This window comes from Lathyrus oleraceus, chromosome 2 (assembly GCF_024323335.1).
Source record: "Lathyrus oleraceus cultivar Zhongwan6 chromosome 2, CAAS_Psat_ZW6_1.0, whole genome shotgun sequence".
Taxonomy (NCBI): Eukaryota; Viridiplantae; Streptophyta; class Magnoliopsida; order Fabales; family Fabaceae; genus Lathyrus; species Lathyrus oleraceus.
The window spans coordinates 446,156,051-446,171,804 of NC_066580.1; the positions used below are offsets into that span (position 1 = coordinate 446,156,051).

Here is a 15,754-nt window from a genome sequence, read left to right on the forward strand (position 1 = left end):
ATGTTAAGAGCCCAAATAAATGGATTTAAACAGAAAGATAACGAGTCTCTTTTCGAAGCATGGGAAAGATACAAAGACATGATGAGACTTTGTCCACACCATGGTTTAGAAGACTGGTTAGTAATTCATACATTCTATATTGGTCTCCTGTACAACACGAGGTTAACAATAGATGCCGCCGCAGGTGGTGCACTAATGAACAAACCTTATGCTGACGCTTACCAACTTATCGAAAGCATGGCTCAAAACCACTATCAGTGGGGAACCGAACGAACAATGGTGGAAAAACCTCAAACGAAAACTGGCATGTACGAGATAAATAACCTTGATCATGTTAATGCAAAAGTGGATGCTCTGGTCCAGAAAATTGAAAGTTTAAATGTATCACCTCCAGCCACCGTGGTAGCCATAACTCAGAATTGCGAAGTCTGTGGAATCCAAGGTCACACTCCTACAGATTGTCAACTCCTAACAGGAATCCAAGCGGAGCAAGTAAACTATGCTCAAGGAAGCCCCTACTCGCACACCTATAACTCAAATTGGAAGAATCATCCCAATTTTTCATATAAGAGTAATAATGCTCTATACGCACCTGGACAATCTCCAAATCAAGCCCCAGCTATACCTCAGGGATATCAGAAGCCGACCCCATCTACATCTAACAATAACGCCCCTAGGAAATCCAACTTGGAAATCATGATGGAAAACTTTATAGCTTCTCAACAGCAAACCAATAAAGATTTCTTAAACCAGAATGTACACACTGGCGAACAAATTAAACAACTAGCAAGTAAAGTAGATGCCCTGGCTACTCATAACAAAATGCTGGAAACGCAAATATCACAAGTAGCTCAACAACAAGCGCCTACTGCTGCCCCAACTGGTACATTTCCTGGCCAACCCCAACCTAACCCAAGAAGCCACGCTCATGCAATTATACTGAGAAGTGGAACGGAAGTGGAAGGACTGTCTGACCCAAGGATAGAAAACCAAAACTCTAAAAAGTCAACTGAGGAAGAAAGTGAACCTAAGGAAAAGGAAGAGAGTAATAAGGAAACCTTAGAAAAGAAGGAACCTTATGTACCTCCACCACCTTATAAACCACCTATCCCTTACCCTCAAAGGCTTATTAAAACCAAAGATGCGGGCCAATTTAAAAAATTTGTCGACCTACTAAAACAATTAAACGTCACAATTCCGTTTACAGAAGCTATTACGCAGATGCCCTCATATGCCAAGTTTTTAAAAGAAATTCTTTCTAATAAAAGGAAACTTAAAGATAGCGAAACCCTTACACTCACCGCTGAATGTAGCGCTATAATCCAGAATATGCCTCCTAAACTTAAAGACCCAGGTAGTTTCTCTATACCCTGTCACATAGGAAAATTTGTCATTGACAAAGCCTTATGCGATTTAGGAGCCGGTATTAGTGTTATGCCTTTATCCATATGCAAGAGACTTGAAATGGGAGAATTAAGACCAACTAAAATGTCTGTGCAACTAGCAGATCGTTCCGTAAAATATCCTGTAGGAATTCTTGAAAACGTTCCAGTGCGCATAGGTTAATTCTACATTCCAACTGATTTTATAATTATGGATATTAGAGAAGATGAAGTTACACCCATTATACTGGGAAGACCGTTCTTAGCAACTGCCGGTGCAATCATAGACGTAAAACGAGGACGACTCACTTTCGAAGTAGGAGAAGAGAAAATTGAGTTCATTCTTTCCCAATTTTTGAAAGCACCTGCAATAGAAGATACATGTTACTTCATGGATATCATCGATGAATGCATAAAAGAAACAGAGTTAGAAAAAGACAAATCATCTGACTACCTTGTAGAAGACAAACTTAACCAATGTTTAGTAATAACACCGGACCCTACGCAATGCCTTAAGAAACCAACCTTAGACCTGAAAACACTTCCCAAGAATCTGAGATATGAATTCCTAGACTTAGAGCTCGAACGACCAGTGATAGTTAATGCTGACCTAGGAAGACTCGAAACAGAAAAACTCCTGCATATCTTAAGAAAATATCCAACCGCACTAGGTTACAACATCACCGATCTTAAAGGAATAAGTCCTTCTATTTGTATGCACCGCATCATGCTAGAAGAAGACTGTAAAACTTCTAGGGAACACCAGAGGAGACTAAACCCGATCCTGAGTGAGGTAGTGAAGAAGGAAATAACCAATTTATTAGAGGCAGGTATCATATATCCTATATCTGATAGCAAATGGGTTAGTCCTGTACACGTAGTACCAAAGAAAGGAGGTATAACAGTCATTGAAAATGAAAAAGGAGAAACTATAACCAAACGAATCGAATCGGGATGGAGAATGTGCATTGACTATAGGAAACTAAACAAAGCAACCCGAAAAGATCATTTCCCTTTACCATTCATTGACCAGATGTTAGAACGATTAGCAAAACATTCACATTTCTGCTATCTAGACGGTTACTCAGGTTTCTTTCAAATACCAATTCATCCTGATGACCAAGAAAAGACAACGTTCACGTGCCCTTTTGGTACCTTCGCTTATAGACGAATGTCGTTTGGCTTGTGTAATGCTCCTGCAACTTTCCAAAGATGCATGATGCCCATATTCGCCGATTTTCTAGAAAACATCATGGAAGTATTTATGGATGACTTTTCCGTATGCGGACAAAGCTTTGAAGAATGTCTTGAAAATCTAGAGAAAGTTTTAGAGTGATGTGTAAAAGTAAACCTAGTACTTAATTGGGAAAAATGCCACTTTATGGTACAAGAAGGAATTGTTTTAGGACACATCATCTCGAACAGAGGAATTGAAGTAGACAAAGCCAAAATAGAGGTAATCGAAAACCTTCGACCTCCGAAAACTGTGAGAGAAGTACGAAGCTTCTTAGGACATGCCGGTTTTTACCGACGATTCATTAAAGACTTCTCTAAAATAACTAAATCGTTGACCGGATTATTGATGAAAGATGCTGAATTCATATTCGACAATAAATGTTTAGAAGCATTTCAAACGCTTAAACAAGCACTGATCTCCGCACCCATAATGCAGACACCAGATTGGAATGAACCATTCGAAATAATGTGTGATGCCAGTGATTACGCTGTAGGTGCTGTTTTAGGACAACGAAAGGATAAAAAGCTTCATGTTATATATTACGCAAGTAGAACTCTAGATGAAGCACAAATGAATTACGCCACAACCGAGAAAGAACTTCTAGCAGTAGTGTTTGCGCTAGATAAATTTCGTTCTTACTTGGTCGGAGCCAAAATTATCATCTACACTGACCACGCTGCTATCAAATACCTCTTAACAAAAAAGGATGCTAAACCTAGACTCCTAAGGTGGATCCTGTTGCTACAAGAGTTCAATTTGGAAATCAAAGACAAGAAAGGAACTGAAAACGTAGTAGCAGATCACCTCTCTAGACTTGAGAACCTTGAACCGGAAAGAACATCAATTAACGATGATTTCTCGTACGATAAGCTTATAGCTACTTTAGAAGAAAATAACGCTGAAAAATAGGTAGAAACTACCTTAGCCATATCTGTTACACCGTGGTACGCTGACCTCGTCAATTATTTAGCTGCCGGAATAGTTCCACCTACCTTATCCTACCAACAGAAGAAACGATTCTTCTATGACATAAAACATTATTACTGGGATGACCCCTTACTTTTTAAAAGAGGCCCCGATGGTATTTTCCGTCGGTGTATACCCGAAGAAGAGGTAGAAAATATAATCCAACACTGTCACTCCGCTCCTTATGGTGGACACGCAAGTACATCCAAGACCTGCTCTAAAATCCTACAAGCCGGTTTTTATTGGCCAAGTATATGGAAGGATGTACATGCAGCTATTAAGAAATGTGACAGATGTCAACGCACAGGGAACATATCTAGACGTGACGAGATGCCACAAAAGGGCGTTTTGGAAGTAGAGATTTTCGACGTGTGGGGAATAGACTTCATGGGACCTTTTCCATCCTCTTTCGATAACAAATACATACTCGTGGAAGTTGACTACGTATCAAAATGGATTGAAGCTATAGCTTCCCCAACTAACGACACACGAGTAGTAACTAGACTCTTTAAGAATATAATATTTCCAAGGTTTGGTGTCCCAAGAATAGTAGTCAGTGATGGTGGATCGCATTTCATATCCAAAGTACTCGAAAAACTACTGCTTAAGTATGGCATAAGACATAGAGTAGCGACACCTTACCACCCTCAAACCAGTGGGCAAGTGGAAGTATCTAACAGAGAAATCAAACAGATACTAGAGAAAACAGTCGCCACTTCAAGGAAAGACTGGTCGTTGAAATTACCAGAAGCTTTATGGGCTTACCGAACTGCTTACAAAACGCCCATAGGGACGACCCCATTTAAGCTAATTTATGGAAAATCATGTCACCTCCCGGTAGAATTAGAACATAAAGCCTATTGGGCTATTAAAAATCTAAATTTAAACTATAAAGCCGCCGGTGAAAAGAGAATCCTTGATATAAGCGAATTAGAGGAACTCAGAAGAGACGCTTACGAAAATGCCAGAATCTACAAAGAAAGAACAAAACAATGGCATGACAAGCGCATATCAAGGAAAATCTTCAAACAAGGCGATACAGTCCTTTTATTTAACTCCAGACTAAAGTTATTTCCGGGAAAACTACGATCTAGATGGTCAGGTCCTTTTCAAATCACCAATGTTTTTCCCAGTGGAGCAGTAGAAATTAAAGGAAAATCTATGGAACCATTTACCGTAAACGGGCAACGTCTAAAACATTATCACTATGCAGAAAACAATGAAGATTCGCAAGTCTTGCACTTAGACGAAATGCCTCCAAAAATTATAGATTATAATTGATTGTTTTTTTATGTCGAGCTTGCGACATTAAACAAAGCGCTTAGTGGGAGACAACCCACAAATATTTTATTATTTCCTTATTCTATTATTATTTTTCTATTTCTTCCTTAATTATTCTTGTAATTTTTGTTTAGTATTCATTCTTAATTTATTTTAATTTATTAAAAAAATTTCTCTTCTTTCGGCATTTGGCCAACTCCTGACTAAAACTCTTGTTTTTCTTTTCTCTAGCTAACACTAACCTGATGGGACAAATTGATCGTATGGGTATCAAATTCAGAGGAACAGCTCAGAAACAAAAGTTTGAGGAACTAGCCACGAGAGAGATGCTACCTAGCCTGTATGCTGATGACTGGGCAATGACTGCCCTTGGACTAAGACAAAGTGTCCTGTATTTGCTGAATCAGATAGGGTGGGAAACCGCTCCTATCCGTAGACAATTTGTCACTTACCGGAGACTGACTCTAGAATTCCTTAGTTCTCTGATCTACCTACCCAGCCATGGAAAAGGAATAAGCAGAGGTTTTATCCAGTTCAGAATGTTTAACATGGAGTACCAATTCAATACTCAAGATTTTACCAACCTTTTAGGCTTCCCTACATCCTTTGACACATTCACAGTGAGCCAAGAGGAACTTTTCGAATATAGAGAACTTGAACACTTTTGGGGTAACTTGACTGGAAATGACGATCCCGAGGAACATGAGTTTCTCTCTGGAAACATACATAACCCGGCCTTCCGTTATTTCCATAAGATCCTGACCCACACCTTATTTGGGAAGAAGCCAAACAGTACCACAGTTTCACGTGATGAACTCTTCATCATATTTTGTGCTTCCCAGAACCGTCCAGTAAACGGTGCCACTTTTATGTTAGCAAATTTGGACCACCTTATCCAAGATGAGCGAGCACCAATTCGAATAGGCGGTTTGATAACTATGATAGGTAATGCTATTGGATTACGTCAGCCTATGCTTGACTTAAGCCCTTTTTGTGGCATTACTACTATGAGTATACCCTTCCTCTTCAACACTTTGTTTATAGCAAACCTAGGGTCTGATGAGTTTGAGCTTATTATTGATAACCAAGTTCTTTGCCTATTCACCATGCCCGATCCTAGGACTAGTGTTCATAACCGCAACAACTGGCTCTACAATCTGAACGAAACCCCCTCTCCTGTTAGATCCACTGAATCCATCCAGGACTATGAGATTTGTGATGACTATGAGATTTATGATGACCAGATTTTTTATGCTGAATCAGATCCTCAGACACCATCTGGTTATTATGATATTGATCCTCCTCCTCAACCTGCTCAGACCGAAGAATCGGCAATACCCGACCTTAGACATCATATGTCCGGAACTGATTATAACACTGCCATGGAAGCTCTGATGTCAGAACAAGACGCCCTCAGAGAAGAATTCACTAGCTTGAGGCACGAATTTCTGGGATACATGAACAGTATGACAAACCAGTTTCACGAGTTACTATACCGTGTTAACTCCTTTGCTCCTCCGGCCAGAGATCGTGCAGATGGATAGAATTTATTTTTCTTAATTATTTAGTCTTAAGTTAGATTATTTATTTAATGTTATTTCAAATTATGTTCGTATTTGTTTCTCTTTCGCATTTTTGTTTTTCTCCATTGTTACATTATGATTATTTTATTGAAGCTATTTATTCATTTTATTATGTAATATCTATTATGCTCTCTACTGTTGCTGCCTACATGACTTATTAAAGAACAATATATTTATGCATCATTATGCAAAGTAGAATGGCATGCAAGAAAATTAAATAGCAAAATAAAATAATCTGAAGCAAAACAAAACAAATAATAAAAAAATAAATTACCAAGTTATTCTGAAGAACGCTAGCTGAAGCCATGCCAAAAAGATTGTGTGACGAGCGTCACACAATCTATGACGGACGGCATGCCAAGTACCTGTTACGACCGTCACGCCTCTGTGACGAGCGTAACACCTTTCTGACTAGGTGAACGTTACAGTGCCGTTGGAGACGAACGTTACACCCTTTCACTTTTTACCTTCCCCATTTATTCCCATTAACCCACATTTATTCACCTTTCAACCACCTCTTTTCCAACTTTCAAATTCTTTTCCTATAAATACCCATCAAAACCCTCCTCCATTCACCACAAACCACTCTCTAATATCAAATACATTTCTTTCCTTTATTACTCCTTTCAATTCATTCATCAGTATGGCGGGAAATCAGAATTTCGGAAATATCATCTTCCGATCCGGAGATGAAAACTATCAAAGGTAGCAATTCGAGCGCTTTCAACAGCGAGGCGTCGTCTCTACCAGGTATCCTGATTCAACTTGTTTACAACAATTAGGATTACTTCAAGGTATCGAGTGGATGCTCCGCCTTGCCGATCTAACCTTTCTATGCACGCATAATCAACCCACCTACCCATCCCTAACCTTAGAATTCTTAAGTTCATACGCGTACAACACTCCAGCCGGTGAGGACGAATTCTTAACCGGTACCGCAACCTTCCGTATGTTCAACACCGAGTACTCCTTAACCCAAAACCAATTGAGTACCATGCTACAATTCCCCACAGAAGGTCAAGTCTATCCCAGAATCCCTCCAAACCTAAACTGGAGCACAGTTGCTGCTTTCGACCTCTTTAGGAAAATATCCGGAGTAGATGCCAACAACTGGGAAGAGCTCCTTGTTTCCCATATACATAACCCAACTATACGGTACTTTATCCGTATCCTACAAAACACCGTTTTTGGAAGACCGAACAACAGCAAGGTCAACACAAAGGAACTCTTCTTCCTCGAATGCGTCTTCGAACCGCAGGCTAAGGTAAATGCCGCCTCCTTCCTATTTCATCATATTCGCACCTTATGTGCTAGAGGCCGTCAACCTTTCGTAATTGGTGGATTAATAACCACCATAGCACTTGGCTTAAACCTAGGAGACCGACTCCAAACTTTAGAATCTTCACCTCCCCTATTTATGGATATAGGCTACTGTCGGTCCAGCCGCCTAATAAAGAACCGAGTAGGCAGAAAATATTACCTTATGGTGAATAACCAGGTCGTCCCAAGTGTTGTTCTCCCCAACATTTCCTTAACCGATGTCACCAATCCCAACCGCCACCTCTATGACCTGAATGCTCCCGAAGCTACCGAGCCTTCGCATACAAACCCGTCTGCAGACGAGTTCGAAGAAATGGAGCAAGGTGATAACGCTCCTGAATAACAATCAGTCCCGCTCAACCCTTCCGATACTGCAGCTGGCCCATCCTCCCGACGTCGTCGACGAAGAAGGCCTGCAACCAACGACGACATCATGGATGCTATTGATGGTATGCAAGCACAGAATCTCGAAATGATGCAAATGATGCGCCAAATGCAACAACAGCAGGAAGAGAGGAATACCATAACCGATCAGCGGTTCACTGAGTTGTTTAGCAGGTTCGACAACTTAGACTTACGTCAGCGATCACCAGGCCCAAGAACAAGAGGCGGAAGGCAACCTTAACTTTTCTTTTTCCTTTCTTTTTTGTATTTCATTTCTTTTCCTTCAAACATTGAGGACAATGTTTTATTCAAGTATGGGGGGAAAACCATGTTCTTTCTATCCTCCATTTTCCTTTTCAAGTATGTATTTTTCTTTTCATTGTTATTTCCCTTTCATTGTTATTTCCCTTATAAAAAAAAATTAAAAAAAATAAATATTATTATAATATAGATTTATTTTAAGTTAAGTCCCTAGCGTGAAAACTTTCTATTATCTATTCCCTCAATTTTCATGAGCCATAACAAAAATTTAACACACCCAATAAGTATAAAGGTCGCTTATTTTATAAAACTTGAGTGAAATCAAGACAAAAATTATTACCATAACAACGCTCTAAGAACCTCAATATGTTAGATCAGGATAAGTACCTATTATACCAATCCCTTGAACTTTTAGTTTTATAGTAACCCCGAGTAGTTTATACGAGAAGTCAGCACCATCTTAAATAGCAAACTACGTGGAGAGCCGATGAATATAAGTGAATGATTCCCAAAGTAACATAAATATATATATATATATATATATATATATATATATATATATCAGGAAATGCACTAATTAAGTTAGGTGATCCTTACCAGATCATTTAATCTAAAGGTTGCAGATCATACAAAAGCATAATATGAGAGATCCATTATGAGTTGGTTCAGCAGGTATCTGGTACTGAACTTGGTAGGGCGGACTACGGTCCGATCCCCCGCAATTTGCAATGGACTGAATAACGAAGTTATCCGACTTATGTACCAGAACTTCTAGCTAAAAGGGGATCAGAATCACTAACTGGTTACTCCACTATGTGCGCGAAACGATAAAGGGCTTAATGTGATTTCGCTAGAATGAAAACGGGTGAAATAAGAGTAAAGGAACTAGGATAGCTGTAATGGCATTACTTGAACTAGTTTGCATAAGGTGAGGTTATCTGAGGTTGTGACGGTGGTTGTTGATGTCAAGATTAAACTCAAGTTACTTCTAAACAAGGTTTACATGCAACCTAGTACGAATTGATGTGTGTTTTGAAATTTCATCTGGCTAAAATTTTTAAGTTCTATACTGTATTTTGCTTGAGGACAAGCAAAGATCTAAGTATGGGGGAGTTTGATAACATGAAATTATATCACATTTTAGGACTTAATTCAATTAAATTATATTATTATTTACTTTAATTTATTTCATTTTATCAGATATTACGCGGTATTTCCTTTATATTTATCTCAGGTGGTCTATTTGAAGCAAAAGTAAAAAAAGGAAGAAAAGGAGGTGCAAAAAGAAGTCTTTGGAAACAAATAGCAAAAGCCAAGCCCAGCCCAAAGAAGGCACAGGCGTTATGCCTGTGACGAGCGTCACAGAGGCTGTGACGAGCGTCACGCTGTATACACTTCTGTGACGAGCGTCACACATGGTGTGACGGACGTCACACCATTCCCCTACATTTTTGCCTTCAGAGACGTTGAGTCCTATTTGCACGCTGAATCCTATTTCCACGCCTATACCTTCGTTACGTGAAGACCCCTTGACGCGGACTACTTCTGAAGACCGTTATGGAAAGTGCCAATATAAATACCAGCTTTGCAAACCCTTCCTCGGTTCCACGCTCCCCAGACAGTTTTCCAGTTTTCGTTTTTCTTTGCATTTTTCTTTTTCCAGCAGCTTAAGCATATTCCTTATAGTACTCCTTTTATAATTTTTAGATTGTTTCTTTTGCAATTCTATTTTCTTTTATAGCACTTAATTAATTTTTCTCACAATAGTTTCTACACCGGAAACTATTATGTACCTTTTACCGGATCTAACCTTACGTTAGAATCTAGTTTTTTATTCCTTCGCTTTATTTTTCCGCCTGATTGAAGAACTTAAGAACAAATCCAACCGGTCTGTGGTGGAGTGTTCAAGACTGCTATTTAATTATTCAGGTTCTATATTTATTTGTTGAATTTATATATGCTTATTTTTACTATTAATTTATACTTCTTGCCTGCGATGAATCTGTTTATGCATGATATTTATTTAAGTCTGTTTAGCATGTTTGGCTAATTTATTTAGGTATCGGTATGTAAAGTAAGCGGAATGAAGGAATCAAAACTAAGTTGGTTTAATTAAGTTTAAAATTAAAATCACTCTTTTTACGGTCTCAATTTACAGGTTTAATAACAAAGTTTTTGTACGAAAGTAAAAGACATAAAGAAGTTAAAATCAATAGAGCGAGAGTTTGAGGTTTTGACTGGACAGTGTAAATTGGACATTAATTCTAGATCAGGGCGAGAGCAATTTTTAGAGTTAATTAAATTCTAACCTTTTTCAAAAAGTATTTTTAAAGATTGAATGTGAGGACGAGAGTTAAGCATTTGAATTTAATTATATAACCTGAGTCAACAGAGCGAGAGTTTGAGATAAGGGTGTTTAAACGATTAGTGTTTTCTTAAAAAGAGTTTCTACGGATTCTATTGTTTTCAAAAAGTGGTTTTTGACTTAACAATAAGTGACAGCTACGTTAATATAAAATCATAGTTTATTCAACAGAGCGAGAGTTTGAGATAAAACTTTTAACCAATAGCGTCAACTGAAAAGATTTACTTTAAAACCAAGAAACCAATAAAGAATTGATTCCCGAATTACGACGAATTACATACCGATATCCGCTTATTAGATATTAATTTTAGATCTTATTTTAGTTTTAGCTTTTTCCCCCAAAAATCAAAGTATTACCTGCCTTAGCTTTACGAAGTAACCTTAGATAACGGTATATCGATTCATAAGTCCTTGTGGGATCGATATCTTTTAAAACTACGCGATAGAACTGTGCACTTGCAGTTTGTACCCCAATTCGACTCATAAAGTCGAGCGATCAGGTCCTCACTAGCTCGTGAAGTCTCTCACTACCTCGACCCCCATCACCAATCACATTTTGGGGAAGGGAAATAGGAAGCCTCGCCTGTTGCTGAGCAATCTGAATTTTCACCAAGCAATGTCTTCTCTCATTAAGGGGGATTTGCACCATCTCCCTTGCTGGATAAAAATAATTTTAAGACACAAAAGCGGTAAATATAAGATTGGGCCATGAAAGGTGTTCTTTTGTACTTAAATACGCCTCCACTCCGTTGGCATAATCGTGATCTCGATTAATAAGGGTATTGGATTCTAGAGAGCGAAAACATATCAAAATTTGGATCACTTCAAGATCAAGGAGAGAAAGAACACCGGGGTCTACCCTTTTGGTAATCCGTGGATGTGGCGACCATGATAAAGTAAAATGGGGGTCACCCTTGCCCCCATAGTGAATGGAAAAGTACGATCTCACCCTCTTACCCACACAAACTTGTCTTTCCAGTCCTCGTAAGGGTCTATGAAGGGCTTTAAGAGACATCCACCAGGAAAAAGGTGAAACTTCACCCAATCATTGTTGGGAGGATCTCTATCCTACAAAAATAAAGGAACACTTTGACAAAAGGAGACACATCCAGGATGCATCAGACTACTCGAAAGGAACTGAGCATACCCCACATGTTTGGGGTAATCTAAGAATGGGCATCGTTGATGGTCGTCAGAAAAACCTTTTTGAAAGAAGTGAACAAAATCAAAACCTATAGCTTATGAACAATAGGGAGGTGGACGTAAAAATAGAGAGCGGGCGGCTCGCCGGAGGTATCCATATTAGCCCTTTCCTTCTTTAAAGATGGTTCCATTATCACATCTCCCTCGCGACTTGTACTAAAAAATCTAATTCCATGACGAAACTTATCAATCATATCCATATTAGAATACATGGATGTAATATCTTGAACATGAAAACGTTTAGTTTTCTTTCCCACGATCGTTGGGAGCAGAGAAGATGAAAATAATATTCTTTTATCTTGGTATATTTATATTGAGAGAGAGAGAGAGAGAGAGAGAGAGAGAGAGAGATGGGAAACAAGAATAAAATAAAGGCTTCCTAAAATACAATAAGGGAAATCTAATGGCATAAGCCATACATTCATCCAATGAGGTAACTGTCATGAGAATTGGGGAAATTGTTACACCTAAAAGATGCGTGTAAGAAATAGAGGATAAATTTATTTTCCTAAAGAACGTCATCATGAGGTTTATTAAATGTTAATCATGTTTTTTCTAATAAAGCACTCAAGCTTTCAATAGTGAATGAAGTTTTGACATCAAGAAGTCTAATCATAAGAAATATGACACATCCCTCTATAATCCAGTCGTTTAAGAAGCGCCGCCTTCAATTGAGGAATCCGACCCAAGATGATGAACTCTCCCTTTAATTATAGTCGCCTTCAATAGATGGACTCACCCTTTAGTAATAGTCACATTCAGCTGAGTGACCCACCTCAAGCTGAGGGACTCGCCTCAAACTAAAGGAAGCACCCCTTTTGGTAAATAGACATCATAAAACCATGTAGGGATAGGGGGGCGCCTTGAACGAAAAATGGTATTAAAAACACTCCGTCTTTAGTGAATCTCTCGTGCTTGAGATACTATTTAGTGTTATATTTGTGAGCATCCTAAGCTAGGATGCACTCCTTCAAGAGTGATACCGCTTATCCGATTATATAAGGGCTCGCCTTGGGCACCGATGACGTGTGTAAAGTCGTTAGCCAAAGGAGGGTGATCCGTCATTACTCCCGAAAAGATAGGTGGTCAATAACTTCCTCTGATCAGGAGGGAGCAGTTTTTGCCATACAGGGTTACCCAAACCCTATGCCCAAAAGATATCTATAAATACCTCTCCCCAAATGGAGAAAGAGGGCACAACTTAACTTCTATAGATTACATCCCACATACGCTTACACACAAGTAACCAACACATATACAAGGTATCTCACCTCAAATGAGAAGATCCTAAAAACAACTATAAAACACCATTGTACATGGCTTCTCGCCCCCACGGGCAAGCCCTAACCACCATACATCGTAATATACCTACTGAGGCCTCTGAATCCCCTTGTCCTTACTGGAGGAACTCACACGCCTGTACTTTTTGACCGGTACAAATGTGAATTTTAAAATCACAGTTTCGATTCTTAATCAACAAGAAAAATTCACAGCACCATTCTAACAAAACCTATGTTTATACACTAAATTGCTACCAAGGCACAAAACCTAACAATATGTTATTCTAAGAAAGCGATAAAAATAACATAAACATGAGATTCTAAGAAATTAAGAGAAAGAGGGAGAGAGAGAGAGAGAGAGAGAGAGAGAGAGAGAGAGAGAGAGAGAGAGAGAGAGAGAGAGAGAGAGAGAGAGAGAGAGAAGATAATATGCTATATGGATAGTTGTTAGACGTTAATTCTTGCTATGCCTACTCCATGCTCCAATGGTTTACTGTTGAAAATTTTGATGGTCTTCCACTATGATTTTGACAAAAGTTACAAGATGTTTAATACAATCACATTCAAAAAAATATTAAAAATATAAAATCTTTTATCCAAACCATTATTGACTTATAAATATTATCTAACAGTGAAACCTTGCAAAATCTTTACTCAAAACTGACTTGAATCTTCCACTCCAAGAATGATGCGCCAAAGCCTCAGTTCTGCAGCGATATTTACTGAATCTTATTGGTACCTTCAGCCTTGGACTATCTAAATATTGATAATAAATCCCACTTTCTCTCTAGGATTCTACACAACACTACCAAAGTACTTCTAGAAAGAAGAACCTCCTTTTATTTTGCTGGACTTATCAAAACCAGGCATAACCACACACACAATTTACAAACCTCTGAAATCTCAAAAAAATATTTAGAGAACAAGGGTTAGATCCAAACAAAAATGGATACAAAAAGAGGTAGAAGATGAAAGATTTTGTTTTCAAACACTCAAAAACATGATCAAAAGAAATGTTTGGTAAGCTTGCAATTGGAATTGATTCAACTTTAAGCAAAAGAAATGTGTGATCAATACTTTCCTCCATTTTCTTGTGACCCCTGAATCATTCCACATAAGCACAAACAACGTAAAATGCATAAATCAAATATAGACTCACCTTACAACTTATCCCCCTTTGACATGATCAAAGAAAGATAGGAGCTAATGAGCCTAAATTCAAAATAACTAGCAACACAACATGGTTAAAGAAGGAATAGTGTCCGGGAATTGCATTTTAAAGAAAGGATGTGAAGTGGATCAAATCAAAGTGAAAGTAATTGAGAAGTTTCCCCAAAAAAATGTCAATGGTGTCAAAAACTTTCTTGGTCATAATAGATTTTATAGGAGGTTTATAACAAAACAATATTCAAAGAATACAAAATATCTATTGTGGAACCTTATTTTGTAGGTGATGTGATTTTAATAAGGGCATATACTTTTGATGATGACAACTAATATGATATGTCAAGTAATGAATGGATAAGAGGATAAAGATGCAAACCGAAGGTTTGATGGACTTGACTATCTAATGCTGGCAATCTAAATGGAATATAAGATAAAGCCTCATATCAAGCTACTCGCGCAAGTGCTCACGTAAGAGAAAGCATCAGGATAAGTCTTGAAGTAGTATGGTACCTTTTATTTTAGTAGTGGCTAAAAGTACACACACACGCCTAAAATGATTTTCAAAATATTTTTTACCAAATAAAATATATTTTAAAATATCTTGAAGTTGTGCCAAATGAAGTAAGAGCTGTCAAAATAGTTATAGGCGGAATTTTGACTTCTCCAATCGATTGGAGCATTTTACCAATCAATTGGATCAGTTAAATATTAAGCCACAGTCGATTGGGGTAACACCTTCATTAAGAGAAACTACTAGATATCTTTTTCTTCCTATTTTGAACTTACAATCGATTGTATTTCAAGCTTCCAAACGATTGTAAAAACGTGTCAATCCATTGGAAAGTGATCAAATGCATTTATTAGAAATTCCTTTTTGAGCCAACCTCTGACCTATAAATAGAGGTCCCATTTTCTCATTTCATTTCATTAAAAATCTTATTTTGACACTTCTCTCTCTCTCTCTCTAAAGTTTTATTGAACTTTCTCTAACTAATATTTTAGCCTGGGTGCTTTTATGAGAAAATTCATTTTGTGAGTGAGGATATTATTGTAATTCTAGAAAGAGTAAACTATAAATTCACCAAGGGAATCTCTTGTATACAACTTGGTTGAATACTATCCAATTAGGGATTTATTTGGGTTAGAAGTTAAACCTGTTAAAAGCATTGGGTTGGTATTGTGTGATTCAGTTCCAACTTTGGTTCGAGATTATCCCGTTATAAAACTTCTTAGGTTTTTGGCCAGCCCAATATTAAAATCAAGATTAGGTTCGAAAGTTCATCTGGTATAAAAGCTTTCATCAGGTTCAAGCTAAACCCATATAA

At 38.0% G+C, this 15,754-nt stretch overlaps 1 non-coding gene across 1 annotated transcript; it reads right to left on the bottom strand.

Annotated features, from left to right (window-relative positions):
* Positions 1–107, bottom strand: LOC127124014 (small nucleolar RNA R71). Its single transcript, XR_007803659.1, has one exon. It is a non-coding gene; the product is annotated as a small nucleolar RNA R71 (small nucleolar RNA).
* Between the last annotated feature and the right edge of the window lie 15,647 nt (positions 108–15,754).